This window comes from Lytechinus pictus, chromosome 2 (genome assembly GCF_037042905.1).
Source record: "Lytechinus pictus isolate F3 Inbred chromosome 2, Lp3.0, whole genome shotgun sequence".
Lineage (NCBI taxonomy): Eukaryota > Metazoa > Echinodermata > Echinoidea > Temnopleuroida > Toxopneustidae > Lytechinus > Lytechinus pictus.
In genome coordinates, this window is record NC_087246.1 from 58,555,305 (window position 1) to 58,572,717 (window position 17,413).

Below are 17,413 nucleotides of genomic sequence, written 5' to 3' on the forward strand. Positions count from 1 at the left end.
ATATACTACACATTGTTTAGCGTAATTTGTCTTTTCACAGATAGGTTTTAAGTAGCCAATCAAAATTTGGTATCAAAGTGACGTTATATCGGCTTTAAATTATGTTCAGTCGATTCTACGCCCAAAATTACCCTTAATCAACATGTTAAAGTAAAAATATAACACGGAATATAATTTTGGCGCACTTTCAACTCATTCTGGCCCACTGTGCGGCGGCGTCAAAATAAAATCTTAACCTATGAGGTTGAGGTTTTGAAATAGCATAACATAGAATCTAGTTCTTAGAACTATGACATGATAAAATGTACAAACACATATAATTTTACAAAAATTATAATACAGTACATTTTATAGAATGAAAAATGAGCTGGGATGTACTCACAAACTGGCTTAATAAGCATTAACTTTAGGAAAGAAATGTGCACCTGTGTGGGAAGAAGCATGTGTAAAAACAAACAAAATGCCAGAGGTCATGATAATTGTTGCTGAAGATACAATTTTGTATCCTCGGTCATGACCACTAGACTACAGCGAACATAAGATTATCTTAGATCTATCTGATAACTAAGGCGTAATAAAAGTGTATGTAATGATAACCATACAAATCAATACAAATAAACATACCAGTGGCATACCGTGGGTTACTGCATTAGGGGGGGGCACCAGCAAAGTTTTAAGTCACTTTTAGTGAGCGCGCGAAGCGCGCTCAGTTGACAGGTATACTTACCTAATAGAGACATTGCAAGAACAGTGCCATTAAACGGATATGTAATTTCATAGGGTATAATAAATGGAATTTTCTTCGCCTAACCAACTCCTGTTTGACGCCCATTCTGTACTCTCATAAAAACCAGCTCTCAGCCTTGACTCATTCACCAACAGGAGACGGTGGGCTTCTACTTTTGGGGGCAAAAGTTAAAGTGATCACATGTGTGTTTATTTCGATGAGATGTGATTTTCGATATGAAAATTGAGACGAAACATTTAAGAAAAAACGAAACATTGTTTTACTACACATAGGGCCTACTTTGCTAATACATTGGTCGAAAAAAGTAGACATCATTATTCGCGTAATCTTCTAAAATTGGCCCTTGCCATGAATTATCCATGGCACCGCTGCCGTCATCATTAGCGTCAAGTTCGGCTTCTACAGAATCGTATTCTACGAAACATTCATTTCCCCCAGTGTGTGTGTGTATTTGAGTTTTGTCAGACGTTTATCAATCAGATATGATTATTTACATTTGGGACCGACCTTTAACGTCACCATCCGAAAGACGTGACCAGGGTTCGAACCTCGAACCTCTGCATCAATTTGCAACTTCCCCACATAGCTTGGATTACAGGCGCACGCCACAACGCCCAGTTTTAGAAGCAATATAGCCTTTGAACCAGACGTTGTCGCCTTCAACGTCAAATTTATGCATCATATGTTTGCCCACTACATCTTGTATTGTAAGTTCACTTAGCTTTAAGTCCCCATTGCAGTGTTGTTGTTGTTGTTCATAGTTATCTTGACATGTATTTTTAACTGCAGGGCGCCTTTGTAAAGCAGTTTTAAGAACTGAACAGGCCTACCATGCAGTATAAAATAAATAAAACAAAATAAATATAAATAAATAAATAATAATTTAAAAGTTCCCGTGGCATTATCATTTTTTTCTAGATTTTCTACAAGCATTCGACAATGTGAACTACTCATTTTTGTTTAAAACATTAAAGTTTAAGGAATCGTTTATAAATTGGACTAAGATGTTACATAAACATGCTCAAGGTAGAGTACTACAATGTGGTTGGTTATCAGAATCATTTCATATTTATAAAGGTATAAGACAAGGGTGTTCAATGTCGGTATAGAGGTTTTTTTTTTCAGAGATTTTAGCAATTCCTATTAAAGAAAATGATGAAATCAGAGGTATAGATGTTTCAGGAAATTGTTTGTGCTAACCACATCGAGAGATAAAAAATAACACATTTCGCAGACGATACGACGATATTTATTAATTCGATTAAATCCCTTTATAATGTTATGAAAGATAAATAATTTCGGTTCCAAAAGTTCCAAATTAAATTGGAATAATACAAATATATTAAAAATAGGGATATTTAACTTAGAAAGAAGCGAGTTTGATTTTACAGATGATCCTGTTAAGTATTTAGGAATATCTGTGGGGGGTGAAGAGCATATGCGAAAGCTCATTTGGGGATTGGAAAATTGAAAATGTCAATAACATACTAAAAACATGGAAAATGAGTCAGCTTACATGTAACAGTATATTGATTATTATGAAATTTTGTGCCTCAAATCGTATATGTTGGTACGTTTTTTCCAATGCCAGACTTTGTATGCAAGAGTTACATAAGATAATATATTTTTATGGAATTCAATGCGTGTAAATGTAATATTTGTGTCAGACCAATAGTTGAAGGTGGTCTTGGTATGATCGATCTATATTCGAAATCAAAATCAATTATATTGTCTTTGATAAATTTCTTTTTAAATAATTATGATACAGTCTGGAATACACTTTTCTCGTTTTGGTTAAGGTACATAGGAGAAATTCCCTACTGTATTCAAATAAATTGTCATCCAAAACACATGTTCAAGCTTCGTCGATAAAAGGGTTTACCAATGTTTTATATTGAATATCTATAGAAATGGGCTCAATTACGTTATATAAATGAGCAAAATGTTAAAAAAAAAACATCGTAAAAAATTATCGAATAATATTAATATTGCAATAAATGGACAACCTTTAAATTTTTAGGAATGGAAAGAAGCTTCATATATTAAGTTGTATATACAGATAAATGGAAAGATATATCATTTTTCGAAAGCTTATTTTTTGGTTGATGTTGATAATTTAGTACACAGTTTTACATTTCAAAAAAAAAAAAACATTTCCTGCTCATTGGTTAGAAAGAATAAGTATACGATTAAAGAAAAACAAAATGACTCTCCAGAACAAGAAGCTCCGATACATCTGTTGGTGAACGTATTAATATAACTTTCACCAGAGCGAGAAAAAATATTACCGGTATTTGTTGTTTATACAAAAAGTTTTTTGTCTCACCTGCATAGCAGAGTGAGACTATAGGCGCCGCTTTTCCGACGGCGGCGGCGGCGGCGGCGGCGGCGGCGGCGGCGTCAACACCAAATCTTAACCTGAGGTTAAGTTTTTGAAATGTCATCATAACTTAGAAAATATATGGACCTAGTTCATAAAACTTATACATAAGGTTAATCAAGTATCACTGAACATCCTGCATGAGTTTCACGTCACATGACCAAGGTCAAAGGTCATTTAGGGTCAATGAACTTTGGCCGAATTGGGTGTATCTGTTGAATTACCATCATAACTTTAAAAGTTTATGGATCTGATTCATGAAACTTGGACATAAGAACAATCAAGTATCCATGAACATCATGCGCGTTTCAGGTCACACGACCGAGGTCAAATGTCATATAGGGTGAAGGAACATTGCCCATGTTGGGGGAATTTGTTGAATTGCCATCATGACTTTGAACGTATATACTTTTAAGATATATATATATAAATATATATATATATAGTTCACGAAACTATTAGATATAAGAGTAATCAAGTATCACTGAAAATCCTGCATGAGATACAGATCACATGACCACGGTCAAAGGTCATACAGGGTTATTTTTACTATTTTGATATTTATTATGTCTTTTAATACTGCATGTTTTGTTTTTAATCAAAATAATAAATAAATGAATTGAAAATAGATCATGTTCAACATGGACTTGACAACACTGAAAAGCCCTTTTTTAATTATCATTGTTTTCCAGGATGAGATCTTGTAGTATTGTGTACAAGTTTTGTACAGAAGTTGCAGAGTCGCATTTCGAACTGACTTATATTTTCCCCCAATCATTAGCAGCCCTACTCCTTAGCCAACGCTTTACAGATTTTCTCCTTTTCCCCTTTCTATCCTCACACCGTTGGTATCACGGTACTTGAGGGCGTACAACTACCTGTTTGGTAACAACAGGAGCATGTTTCTTTAAAATATTTAGCTATATTATACACATCTCGGTTAGGATCACAAACGTTGCCCAGAATGTTAAGATAGTTACGGCAAAATACCTGGGGAAAAATAGCGCGCGCTTCGCGCTCGCATTATTAATGTGAGAAGATTACCAATTACTCATGCCTTTAATGATTTACAAAAGATGAATAGAGTGTCCCATTTTTAGGTGTAAACTAGATTTTTTCGGCTCGCGCTTCGTTCTCGCATCGATGGTTTAGTTATATACTTATCCTTTTCACGATTACCAAAAGTGCTTAGAATGTTAATTCTTCATGTAAAAAAAATTTCATCTCGCGCTTCGCGCTCGCATTATTTGATTGTTGGAATATGTAACGTCTTCATGGCTAATTGCAAGCCGTCATTAACATATCCTTTTACGGATTAGGTCTAAACGTATATTAAAAATTTCTGCTCGCACGATCTCGTTTAGATCACAAAAACTGCCCCGAATGTTTAAATTTTATGACAACATACATGAAAAAATAGCTCACGCTTCGCACTCTCACTATTTTCATAAGGCTTTTGAAATTATAATATATTTATGTTGATTTACAAGAATAGATATTAGAAGTGACTATTAGGACTACCCCTTCAAAGAAACAAACAAAAATCAAATTCGAGCGGCCGATCGGGGAAAATGTAGCTGAACAAAATTCAGTCCCCCTACCCCTATTCTGGATCCGCCCCTGACTTAGGAAATAATGGAAGCACGAACCGACACTTTTTGGTATATTTTTAAACCTGATTAAGGGAAATTTATGAACTATTGTAAGGAAACACAAACAGCTACGGGTTTTCACTATAAGCAACGCGATACACTTCATATCGATCTACATGTATAGGGGATTTGAAAGAGGATTGTTCATATGGGATAATAATGAACAAGATTTGTACTTCACAATTAGCAAAAAAATGCGACCATTCACTGTAATTCAACAGCAAGAGATACGTGTCCCAATAAATGAAATTTGCTCTTTTATATATATATATATATATATATATATATATATCGACTTAGAAGAGAGATATTTTGAAGAACTTATCACAATTAGTATGCAACTATTATTATGCATGAACTTTTTTATCACAAATATTCTTTAGGATTATTGTCTCGCCCACCAGAGGTGAAGGCGAGACTTAGGATCCAAATGTCGTCTGTCCGTCCGGCGTCCGTCCGTCACAAACTTATTATGACACATAACTCCTTAACCGTAAGTCGCTTTTCAACCAAACTTGGATGGTAAATGGACTTGGGGGACCTGCATGTTTTGCTGCAGTCTGAGGTCACATGGTAAGGTCAAAGGTCATTTTCAGGTCAACGTTAAGTTTACATGCAAGACTCTCTTATGACACCTAACTCCACAACCGTAAGTCGCTTTTCAACCAAACTTGGATGGTAGATGGACTTGGGGGACCTGCATGTCATGCTGCAGTTGGAAGTCACATGGTTAGGTCAAAGGTCATTTTGAGGTCAATGTTAAAGTTTACATGCAAGACTCTTTTATGACACCTAACTCTGCAACCGTAAGTTATTTTTCAAAAAAACTTGGATGGTAGATGTATTTAGGCGACCTGCATGTTATGCTGCAGTCGGAGGTCACATGGTAAGGTCAAAGGTCATTTTCAAATCAACATTAAAATTTACATGCAAGGCTCTTATGACAAGTGTTATTCCATCCCAGTCATTTCACAATGAAGTTTCAATATAATTCTCTTGCGTGCCCTCGCAAATCACGAGATTTCTGGTTATTTTCATAAGTGGGCGAGACACAAAATTGCTTTTGCCTTGTTATATTAGTTATGATTGCACTGTATAAAGTTCCTGGGACAAATTGTGTGGCAATCATAATTAAGTTTACTCAACGGGATAGAATTGCCTCATGCAATTAATGATCTCCCCGAATTTGTTTGGGCCTACATTGTTCCTCCACATAAATTCATCGAGGTATGATGGGAAAAGGGCCCGGGACGTACCGTGCTGACGGCGCAATTTCCTCTTGGCGCGCATCCATGTGCCTTCTATAGTATTGGTGTGAAGCCAATCATGGATGGGATCTACGAAATGATGTTCATGGATAACCATATCATGTAGGTAGACCCCATTATTCAGCTGGCCAAGATGATGGTATGCCGCCCAACCATCACTTATAATGTGGGTACCGGGCAAGCACCATTGCTGAATAATGGGCTCAAGTGTGCCCCTGTCCCTTCTAGGGACAACCTGGAGTTGGCATCTACCACTACCACGCTCCACGGCGCCAAACACCCAATGGCCTTCATGATACTGGCCCCGATGGTACTTCCTGTGGAAATATTTACTTTCGTCAATCTCGACGATGATTGGGTTTCCCATATCGTCGAATCCGCCAAGTTGACGAAAATTTTCAATGAGATGTTGGGAACAAACTTCTCTGATCATGTTGGCCCAATCGGTTGCCGTACCATCATCATGTATCGATGATTGCCTTTGGATAAATTCCAAGGGCGCATCCTCAGACCACAAATACACAAACATTATTAATTGGGTTAGGGTCAAATGACTACCCGAAAAAAAAGATCCTGTTCGTATGCTTTTTTTCCGCTGACACTCGGGGCACCGCCACTGCCAACCGTCAATGCCATTGCTGGCAGTTTTCCTCGATCGTACATTACATATCGGGCAAGTGAAATGATTTCTTAACAATCCCCTTTCAACCAAGAACTCCACAGCGTCATTAGTTTCGGCTATTCTTGGTATCAAATCTACAAGCAAAACATGTTGTGCAGCCACATCAGCATTATTGATTATCCTCGCGGGATCAATCATAACTTCGCGAGCTCGTGGACGACCTGGGCCTGCCATTTTAATTCCTTCAAATCGAATGTATGATAATTATGGATTATGTTTAGGTGAAAATATGATTTGGCTTTATTCAGAATGAGAAACCAATAGAGGCTAAGTATGTAATAACGTATCGACTGGTTGAAACTTGTAATGTCAAACACTGACCACTTAAAACTTAACTACAATGAACACTAAACACTTAACTAAAATAAACTAAACACTTAACTACAATAAACTGAAACAATTTTCATGAGAAAACCCCTTGAATCAACTAGAACTCGGGTGCTTAGCTACAGTAACACCAAGGCAAAAGTACAAAAATATGCTGAGCTTAAGTGATAGCTCGGATGTCAAAGCAAGAACTATACACTATAAGAAACACTACAAAGTATGAACTATTTTATACTCTCACAATTATTTCTTACGTATCGTGACAAAACAGTAATATGTATGGGCTACTGAAATACCCTTTAAATGAATTGCAAAACTAAAATAAAAGCTACGAAATTAAATAAGACTGAATTTGAATCGCAGTATAAAGACAATTTCGTACCTATCACACAGGATATCTATTTGCAATGCAGTGTACAACATCCACAAAGATTGGATTCAAACTCATGCCTATATAAGCAATGCAATCTAGTACACCATCTCAGCTAAAACATGCAGTCTACAGATAATAATTGAAAAGCATTTAAGAAATCAACAATCTTTGCGGTGTCAGCTATGCGCGTAAACGGGCGTATATGTACATTCCCTGTTTAATTGTATTCAGGGGAAAAGCAGCGCGCGTAACAGCTGCACTGCTAAAGCCAGGGTAATTATGCTGCATATACTGTAGAGCACTTCAAGTCCCTAAAATAGTTTATGCCCCTAAAACCCAGTAGGTACAATACGGTAATATATATAGGACAATTTCATCCCCTCTCCAATTAAATGTTGGCTTCTTGGAAGTACCCCCCCCCTTCAAGTCCCTAAAATAGTTTATGCCCCTAAAACCCAGTAGGTACAATACGGTAATATATATAGGCCATTTTCATCCCCTTTCCAATTAAATGTTGGCTTCTTGGAAGTACCCCCCCCCCCCTTCAAGTCCCTAAGATAGTTTATGCCCCTAAAACCCAGTAGGTACAAAACGGTAATATATATAGGCCAATTCCATCCCCTTTCCAATTAAATGTAGCGTTCTTGGAAGTACCCCACCCCTTCAAGTCCCTAAAATAGTTTATGCCCCTAAAACCCAGTAGGTACAATACGGCAATATATATAGGCCAATTTCATCCCCTCTCCAATTAAATGTTGGCTTCTTGGAAGTACCCCCCCCCCCCTTCAAGTCCCTAAAATAGTTTATGCCCCTAAAACCCAGTAGGTACAATACGGTAATATATATAGGACAATTTCATCCCCTCTCCAATTAAATGTTGGCTTCTTGGAAGTACCCCCCCCCCCTTCAAGTCCCTAAAATAGTTTATGCCCCTAAAACCCAGTAGGTACAATACGGTAATATATATAGGCCAATTCCATCCCCTTTCCAATTAAATGTAGCGTTCTTGGAAGTACCCCACCCCTTCAAGTCCCTAAAATAGTTTATGCCCCTAAAACCCAGTAGGTACAATACGGCAATATATATAGGCCAATTTCATCCCCTCTCCAATTAAATGTTGGCTTCTTGGAAGTACCCCCCCCCCTTCAAGTCCCTAAAATAGTTTATGCCCCTAAAACCCAGTAGGTACAATACGGTAATATATATAGGCCATTTTCATCCCCTTTCCAATTAAATGTAGCGTTCTTGGAAGTACCCCACCCCTTCAAGTCCCTAAAATAGTTTATGCCCCTAAAACCCAGTAGGTACAATACGGCAATATATATAGGCCAATTTCATCCCCTCTCCAATTAAATGTTGGCTTCTTGGAAGTACCCCCCCCCCTTCAAGTCCCTAAAATAGTTTATGCCCCTAAAACCCAGTAGGTACAATACGGTAATATATATAGGCCATTTTCATCCCCTTTCCAATTAAATGTTGGCTTCTTGGAAGTACCCCCCCCCCTTCAAGTCCCTAAGATAGTTTATGCCCCTAAAACCCAGTAGGTACAATACGGTAATATATATAGGCCAATTCCATCCCCTTTCCAATTAAATGTAGCGTTCTTGGAAGTACCCCACCCCTTCAAGTCCCTAAAATAGTTTATGCCCCTAAAACCCAGTAGGTACAATACGGCAATATATATAGGCCAATTTATCCCCTCTCCAATTAAATGTTGGCTTCTTGGAAGTACCCCCCCCCCTTCAAGTCCCTAAAATAGTTTATGCCCCTAAAACCCAGTAGGTACAATACGGTAATATATATAGGACAATTTCATCCCCTCTCCAATTAAATGTTGGCTTCTTGGAAGTACCCCCCCCCCTTCAAGTCCCTAAAATAGTTTATGCCCCTAAAACCCAGTAGGTACAATACGGTAATATATATAGGCCATTTTCATCCCCTTTCCAATTAAATGTAGCGTTCTTGGAAGTACCCCACCCCTTCAAGTCCCTAAAATAGTTTATGCCCCTAAAACCCAGTAGGTACAATACGGCAATATATATAGGCCAATTTCATCCCCTCTCCAATTAAATGTTGGCTTCTTGGAAGTACCCCCCCCCCCCCTTCAAGTCCCTAAAATAGTTTATGCCCCTAAAACCCAGTAGGTACAATACGGTAATATATATAGGCCATTTTCATCCCCTTTCCAATTAAATGTTGGCTTCTTGGAAGTACCCCCCCCCCCTTCAAGTCCCTAAGATAGTTTATGCCCCTAAAACCCAGTAGGTACAATACGGTAATATATATAGGCCAATTCCATCCCCTTTCCAATTAAATGTAGCGTTCTTGGAAGTACCCCACCCCTTCAAGTCCCTAAAATAGTTTATGCCCCTAAAACCCAGTAGGTACAATACGGCAATATATATAGGCCAATTTATCCCCTCTCCAATTAAATGTTGGCTTCTTGGAAGTACCCCCCCTCTTCAAGTCCCTAAAATAGTTTATGCCCCTAAAACCCAGTAGGTACAATACGGTAATATATATAGGACAATTTCATCCCCTCTCCAATTAAATGTTGGCTTCTTGGAAGTACCCCCCCCCCTTCAAGTCCCTAAAATAGTTTATGCCCCTAAAACCCAGTAGGTACAATACGGTAATATATATAGGCCATTTTCATCCCCTTTCCAATTAAATGTAGCGTTCTTGGAAGTACCCCACCCCTTCAAGTCCCTAAAATAGTTTATGCCCCTAAAACCCAGTAGGTACAATACGGCAATATATATAGGCCATTTTCATCCCCTTTCCAATTAAATGTAGCGTTCTTGGAAGTACCCCCCCCTTCAAGTCCCTAAAATAGTTTATGCCCCTAAAACCCAGTAGGTACAATACGGTAATATATATAGGCCAATTCCATCCCCTTTCCAATTAAATGTAGCGTTCTTGGAAGTACCCCCCCCTTCAAGTCCCTAAAATAGTTTATGCCCCTAAAACCCAGTAGGTACAATACGGTAATATATATAGGCCAATTCCATCCCCTTTCCAATTAAATGTAGCGTTCTTGGAAGTACCCCACCCCTTCAAGTCCCTAAAATAGTTTATGCCCCTAAAACCCAGTAGGTACAATACGGTAATATATATAGGACAATTTCATCCCCTCTCCAATTAAATGTTGGCTTCTTGGAAGTACCCCCCCCCCTTCAAGTCCCTAAAATAGTTTATGCCCCTAAAACCCAGTAGGTACAATACGGTAATATATATAGGCCATTTTCATCCCCTTTCCAATTAAATGTTGGCTTCTTGGAAGTACCCCCCCCCTTCAAGTCCCTAAGATAGTTTATGCCCCTAAAACCCAGTAGGTACAATACGGTAATATATATAGGACAATTTCATCCCCTCTCCAATTAAATGTTGGCTTCTTGGAAGTACCCCCCCCCCCCTTCAAGTCCCTAAAATAGTTTATGCCCCTAAAACCCAGTAGGTACAATACGGTAATATATATAGGCCATTTTCATCCCCTTTCCAATTAAATGTTGGCTTCTTGGAAGTACCCCCCCCCCCTTCAAGTCCCTAAGATAGTTTATGCCCCTAAAACCCAGTAGGTACAATACGGTAATATATATAGTCCAATTTCATCCCCTCTCCAATTTAATGTTGGGTTCTTGGAAGTACCCCCCCCCTCAAGTCAAAAAATAGTTTATGCCCCTAAACCCCCCCCCCCTCCACTCAAATGTAGATTTCTTGGAAGTACCCCCCTTCAAGCCCCCAAAATAATTTATACCCCTCAAACCCAGCAGTTACATTAGGGGATATATTAATATTTTCAAAGTTGATCTTCTCTCCTAAAAAATGGCTTGAAATACTCCCCCCTCCCCCCCCCCCCTTAAGTCAAAATATAGTTTATCTGTTGTTCTTTTTTATCATCATTTATTATAGACCGTTGATGAAATGCCTGGTAATGTATCTGGCTCTGCCATCCAATTCTTGCATCGGGTTTGTCAAGTGATCTCACTCCATAATTTCTGACCAAGTAGAGCACTGCTGGAGAAAAACAAAGGGGAGGGGGGGGGGGAGACAGTCATGATTAAATATTGTTCAAGTTGGTAACTTCAATAAGAACATGCGGTTGTATATATGGGAAAATGCAGGTCTATAAACGTATATTTCAGATGCAATTAAAATTTTACCCTAAATGACCTTTGACTTTGATCATGTGACCTTCAACTCGGTCAGTGAAACTTAATTGCATTAGTGCCAAAGTTTCAAGAAAAGATCCACATAACAACAAGGCCCAGCATGCGAGACAAAAATGTTGAAAACAGCCCAATCATATTTGAATATTTGCCCTTTTAGCAGTCCATACTATGCTTGGATGATTTGGCTGAAGTTGGAGGCCGGTAATGTATACAGATATTTTACGCCCCTAAAACCCAGGATTACCGACTTCCTGATTACCTGCAAGAAGAACTTCGAACACCTGTAATTTCCCCATAACATAGAGATTTATGCGGGATTAACACTTAAGAGGGATCATTTACTTCTAGTTCTACTGTCTTCGTCTTACTGCGGCCGCGGTCGGTCCCTTTCTGCACGGTACCGTACCTGCATGCCTTGCCGAGCTGAGAAACGTAAACAAACGAGGCTAAATATAGACGTGATGTGAGTTCACTCCGAATCCACCCCTTTTATCGGTAGGGGGGGGGGGGGGGGGGAACATGTCAAATCACTGCCGTACAAATTGCTTTACCCCCATAATGTACGCGACGAAGAAAAAAAGAAAGAAATTAAGAAAGGTTGTGAACTATGATAGTATATTTCTGAATATGTCAAAATCTAAAAAAATATTCGTTAGAGCATGGACTTTACGAACTAGCGCTAGCTAAAACGGGGCTTTCCAGAGTCTGGGTAGGTCGTTCTTTTTTTTTTTTTCCTGTTTAGGGATATTTTATATAGGCCTGTGGGGGGCTGTAGGGACTAGGCCTATGCCTTTTTATTTGTACTTATTGAAATATTCAAACTTTGTAAATAAACTATACTAAAAAAATAATCTAAAAAGGGTGAAATTTTTTGCTTTAATTTATACCACATAAATATGTTTTAATTTTAATCATGATGTATGTCCCATGATGAGCGGAAACACCAAAATCTAACTTCCCGCGTTTTCAAAATAGGACATTTCATCATGAATAATCTCATAAATGGATAATTTAGTGTTTATTTCCTTCATCAACGCCTCTCTTTGCAATAATGGTCATGTAAGGGACAGTGGGGGTAAATGAGGCAATTTTTTATAATTCCAATTATCTTCTTAATGTAAAGCAGTAGAAACATGATTAGACATCTATTACTAGATCTAGAGTAGACCGACATTATCCATTAGAAATGTGAGAACTAATCAGCTTAATTTGCATATAAATGAGCCATAAATATTATTGTCTGGTAGCCTTATTTGCCCCACAAGAATGGGGCGAATGAGGCCGCCTGATTAAAACCTATTTTATCTTGCTGTATTCAGAGTTTAAAAAATAGTTCAGTTGTTATATAATCATTTAACATTTACTAGTAACAAACACATTATTATCATTATTTAGTTATTTACCAAAAAAACTTCACTTCGCTTCGCTCGCTCGCAACTTCTCATAAATTTTACGTGATACCCCATATCAGCCCCTTCAAAATATTTTGCTCATTACGCCACTGTAGATAAGTCATTTTTTACTTTGTTTTAAGTTAGTGCTCTTTTCGAAAGAAAAGATGCCCTTTTTTCCCTGTGCCCCCCCCCCCCACTTTTAACTTCGCTCCGCCGCTCCTGATCTATTCTCTCTGGCCAATCATTGTTTCTGGTCTAATTTTAATCATGATGCATGTCCCACGATGAGCGGAAACATCAAATTCTAACTTCCCTCGTTTTCATAAGAGGACATTTCATCATGAATAATCTCATATTATGAATAAATAAACAATAAAATATCCATTTATTAAATGGATATTTTATTGTTTATTTTCTTTATAGACGACTCTCTGTGCAATAGTGTTTTAACATATAGGAAATGTGTACCATGTATTTATCAATATGAAACATATAGGCCTACGTACAATTTATTATTTTTTTTACTGCGAAACAGTTATATCAATAAACCATGAAATACCTATCAACTGCTCCATGATTGTTCTGTTTTTTTCATCATGAATATATATAGTTATGTAAATACTGTACCCGGAAGTAGCCGCTGTCATTAAAAACAAACAGTCATTTCAATAATGAGTATAATGAGGATTGACGTATTAAGACGTCATCAGGAACAAAGGTCTTTTCTATTTAAGACTTTATAACAATTCATTTTTTCATGTCTTTGATCGACTTTTACGGATGTTTACATATCAGGCCTACATAATATATTGAAAATCGTAAACAATCTTAAAAACAGTCGTTCTTTTGGACATGACGAGATTAGTAATTTTCTCCTTAAAAAGATTATATTGAGCATTATAACTCCTTTTGTTCATATATGTAATATTTCAATGTCAACCGGAATTTTTCCACTTCATATGAAAATTGCGAAAATCATTCCAATTTATAAAAAGGACGAACGGACACTCATTGAGAATTATTGCCCTATCTCTATTTTTTCGTCATTTTCAAAAATACTTGAACGTCTTGTTTACAATAGATTAGTTTCATTTTTGTCATTACATAATTTATTAAATCCATCCCAATATGGTTTTCGCAAATTTCATTCTGCTGATCTAGCTCTTGTTGATCTTTATGATAAAATTTCTTCTCTTTTAGCAAAAAAGGAACATGTAATTTGTGTTTTCATGGACTTAAGTAAAGCGTTCGATACCCTGGATCATACTATATTGCTTTACAAATTAAAATATTTTGGTGTTAGAGGTACTACTCTTAATTGGTTTAATAGTTATATTTCAAATAGGCAACAATTTACATGTATAAATTCAGTTAGTTCTAATTCACAGTATATTAATTGTGGTGTGCCTCAAGGCTCAATTCTGGGCCCGCTTTTATTTCTTCTGTATATAAATGACATAGTATATTATTCACCCTTATTACAATATATTCTTTATGCTGATGACACAACAGTTATTTCTTCAAACTCGAATAAAAGAATGCTTTTTGAAATGTTGAATAATGAATTGCCCAAAATATCCACATGGTTCCAAAATAATAAATTGTCTTTAAATTTGCAAAAAACATATTATATTGATTTCAAGAACTCCAAAACAATAGCTGATCATTATACAGAGGAAATAAAGATAAGTGGGATTTCTATCGGACAAAAAAATAATGTGAGATTTTAGGTGTCATTCTAGATGAGTTTTTAACATGGGATGACCATGTATCTAAAATATTGACGTCTGTATCAAGATGTATATAGGTATAATGTTTAAAGTTAAACACTATTTACCTCCTCAAGCATTACTCTCAATTTATAATTCTATTTTACTTCCACATATCACTTATTGCAATATTGTATGGGGCTCATTCAAATAAAAAAATCACCATATCCTTTTACTTCAAAAGAAAGCTATTCGTTTGTGTGCCGACACTGGTTTTTATGAAAATACTGGTCCCCTCTTTAACCGTTTCAAGACTTTGAAAATTGATGATATACATAAATTTAAAATTGCTTTGTTTATGTTTAAGTTTCACTGTCGCCAATTACCATTAACATTTGATCATATGTTCCTTTTGAATTCGTTTATTCATAATTATCCTACGAGAACCTCAACAAATTTACATTTATCAAATCCGCTAACTGCCTTATATATATAGCCCATAGGTCAATAAGACATACTGGTCCAGATACCTGGAATGATATTAGCTTTAACAATACGTGGTGCTCCTACATTGAACAAATTTAAGTTTGAGTTTAAGCATTCCATTATTAGCACTTATTTGAGTTAAGATATTGTTCTATCATCAGTTTCATGACTTTCATCATATTGCATACTTTATTTTTTGTATTATTTTATACGACGTATCTATGTTAAACATAGTAATATTAATCGATACACGGCTGGTGTGTTATTATCATTTGATTTATTCTTGACATGCTTGATGTGTTTTCCTTTTGGCCCTGCTTTTACTGTAATTTTTAAATATGACTTATATTGATTTTATTCAGGGTCGTAGTCTTTCTTGAGGGGCGTCCTTTTCAAGCCTTTGTGCTTATGACTGTTCCCTCCCATGCAATGATTGTTTATTGTTATTTTACCATGATATATTGTCAATATATTTTCTGTTGTATGATTTATTATGCATGGAAATAAAGAATCAATCAATCAATCAATAATCGTACATGCTCTTATCCCGGGCTCGTATACGCATATTATATACTTGATATAATAACTTATACATTTCAACGAAGGGACTTTTTAGATTTCGTTCTGTTCGTGTTCTTATCTAGTGCATGGCCATGGAAGCGGGGTGCTAAAGCACCCCCAAAATTTTCCCAGGGGATGTTGCGTGCATTATTTTCCATAGGCACCCTGGAATTTCTGGTAGGTGTGTAAAATTGGAGGAATGTATGGAAAATGACCAACATTATTTGCTGACCCCCCTTTTTTCAATATTTTGGGGGACCGAAACGACTTGCATTTTGATTTTTTAGTGAGGCCTTTTTTTTTTCTTTGCTTGTCAAATTTACCCCCAACCAAAATAATCGTTCCCAGGTTCCGGATCTAGTGTCCCTTTTGTCTCATTGTCTAAGTCTTGTCCTTCCTTTTCCCTTCCCCTTTCTTTCCTGTCTAATTGGTATATTATCATTCATGGCGGAGACCTCTTTGTAGGGGCGGATCCAGCCTTCGCCAATGGGGAGGGGGGCGGAATTTTTTTCAGCCATATTTTCCCCGATCGGCTGCTGGAAGATAAATCTTGTTTGTTTCTTTGAGAGATCCCTTTTTGATCAGAACAAAACGTATATTAAAAATTTCTGCTCGCGTTTCGCGCTCGCAGTTATTACTTAGTTGGATACACATCTCGGTTAGGATCACAAATATTGCCCAGAATGTTTAAATTTTAGGACAAAATACATGAAATAAAAAAAATTCTCGCGCTTCGCGCTCGCACTAACTAAGGCTTACGAGATTATTATATATTTATGTTGATTTATAAGAATAAAGCTTTTAAGTGACTATTGGGACTACCCCTTCAAAGAAACAAACAAAAATCAACTTCGAGCGGCCGATCGGGGAAAATGTGGCTGAAAAAAAATCCGGGCCCCCCTATTATTAGCGAAGGCTGGATCCGCCCCTGAATCAGTAATCAATCAATCAACACTTTAATTATATCGATTCATTTGCTACTAGTTAGGCCTATCCATCTAGTTTTTTATCAATGTTTTTGAGCAATTTGATGAGTTTCTTTATTTCCTTTTAGTTCTGAAAAATGTATTTTTTATTATTTTCGTTTTAAATTTTCTTTCTATGGCCATAGTGCCCCTGGCTGCGGACATGCATTATAATATCCCTGTCCATTATTATGCAGTTAACAAAGGCAGTTATACCGATTCCAAATCGCGAGACGACAGCAGACTGGTCATCATGCTGCAGTGTAGCTGATAGAAGTCAATCATTGGGATACTATACATTCATTCGATTAAAAAAATATATATTTACAATGAGGAATAATCGAAGGATTTATGCAATTATCGATTTACCAAAGCAAAGGAAACCCTAAAAATATGAAATTCACTCGCCTTTGATCCGCCTGTATACGTGATGAGCCAAAATTATTTACAGGGCTAGATATGGCGTATGGGGCAAAATTTTAAAAGGCTGCCACGAGCAAAAAGATTATTAAAACAAAAATCAAATTTTGTGATAGATTTTCACGTAATATCACATTTCACCCCCTTTCCCTTTCCCTTTTTATTGATCCTTTTTAAGGGGGGGGGGTGGTCCGTGGCCCCGCCGAAGCGACCCCTCCCATCTCTGTAAGCCAGTGGTAAACAGATCCAAGTGCTATCCTGTCGGCGGCAGAGGGC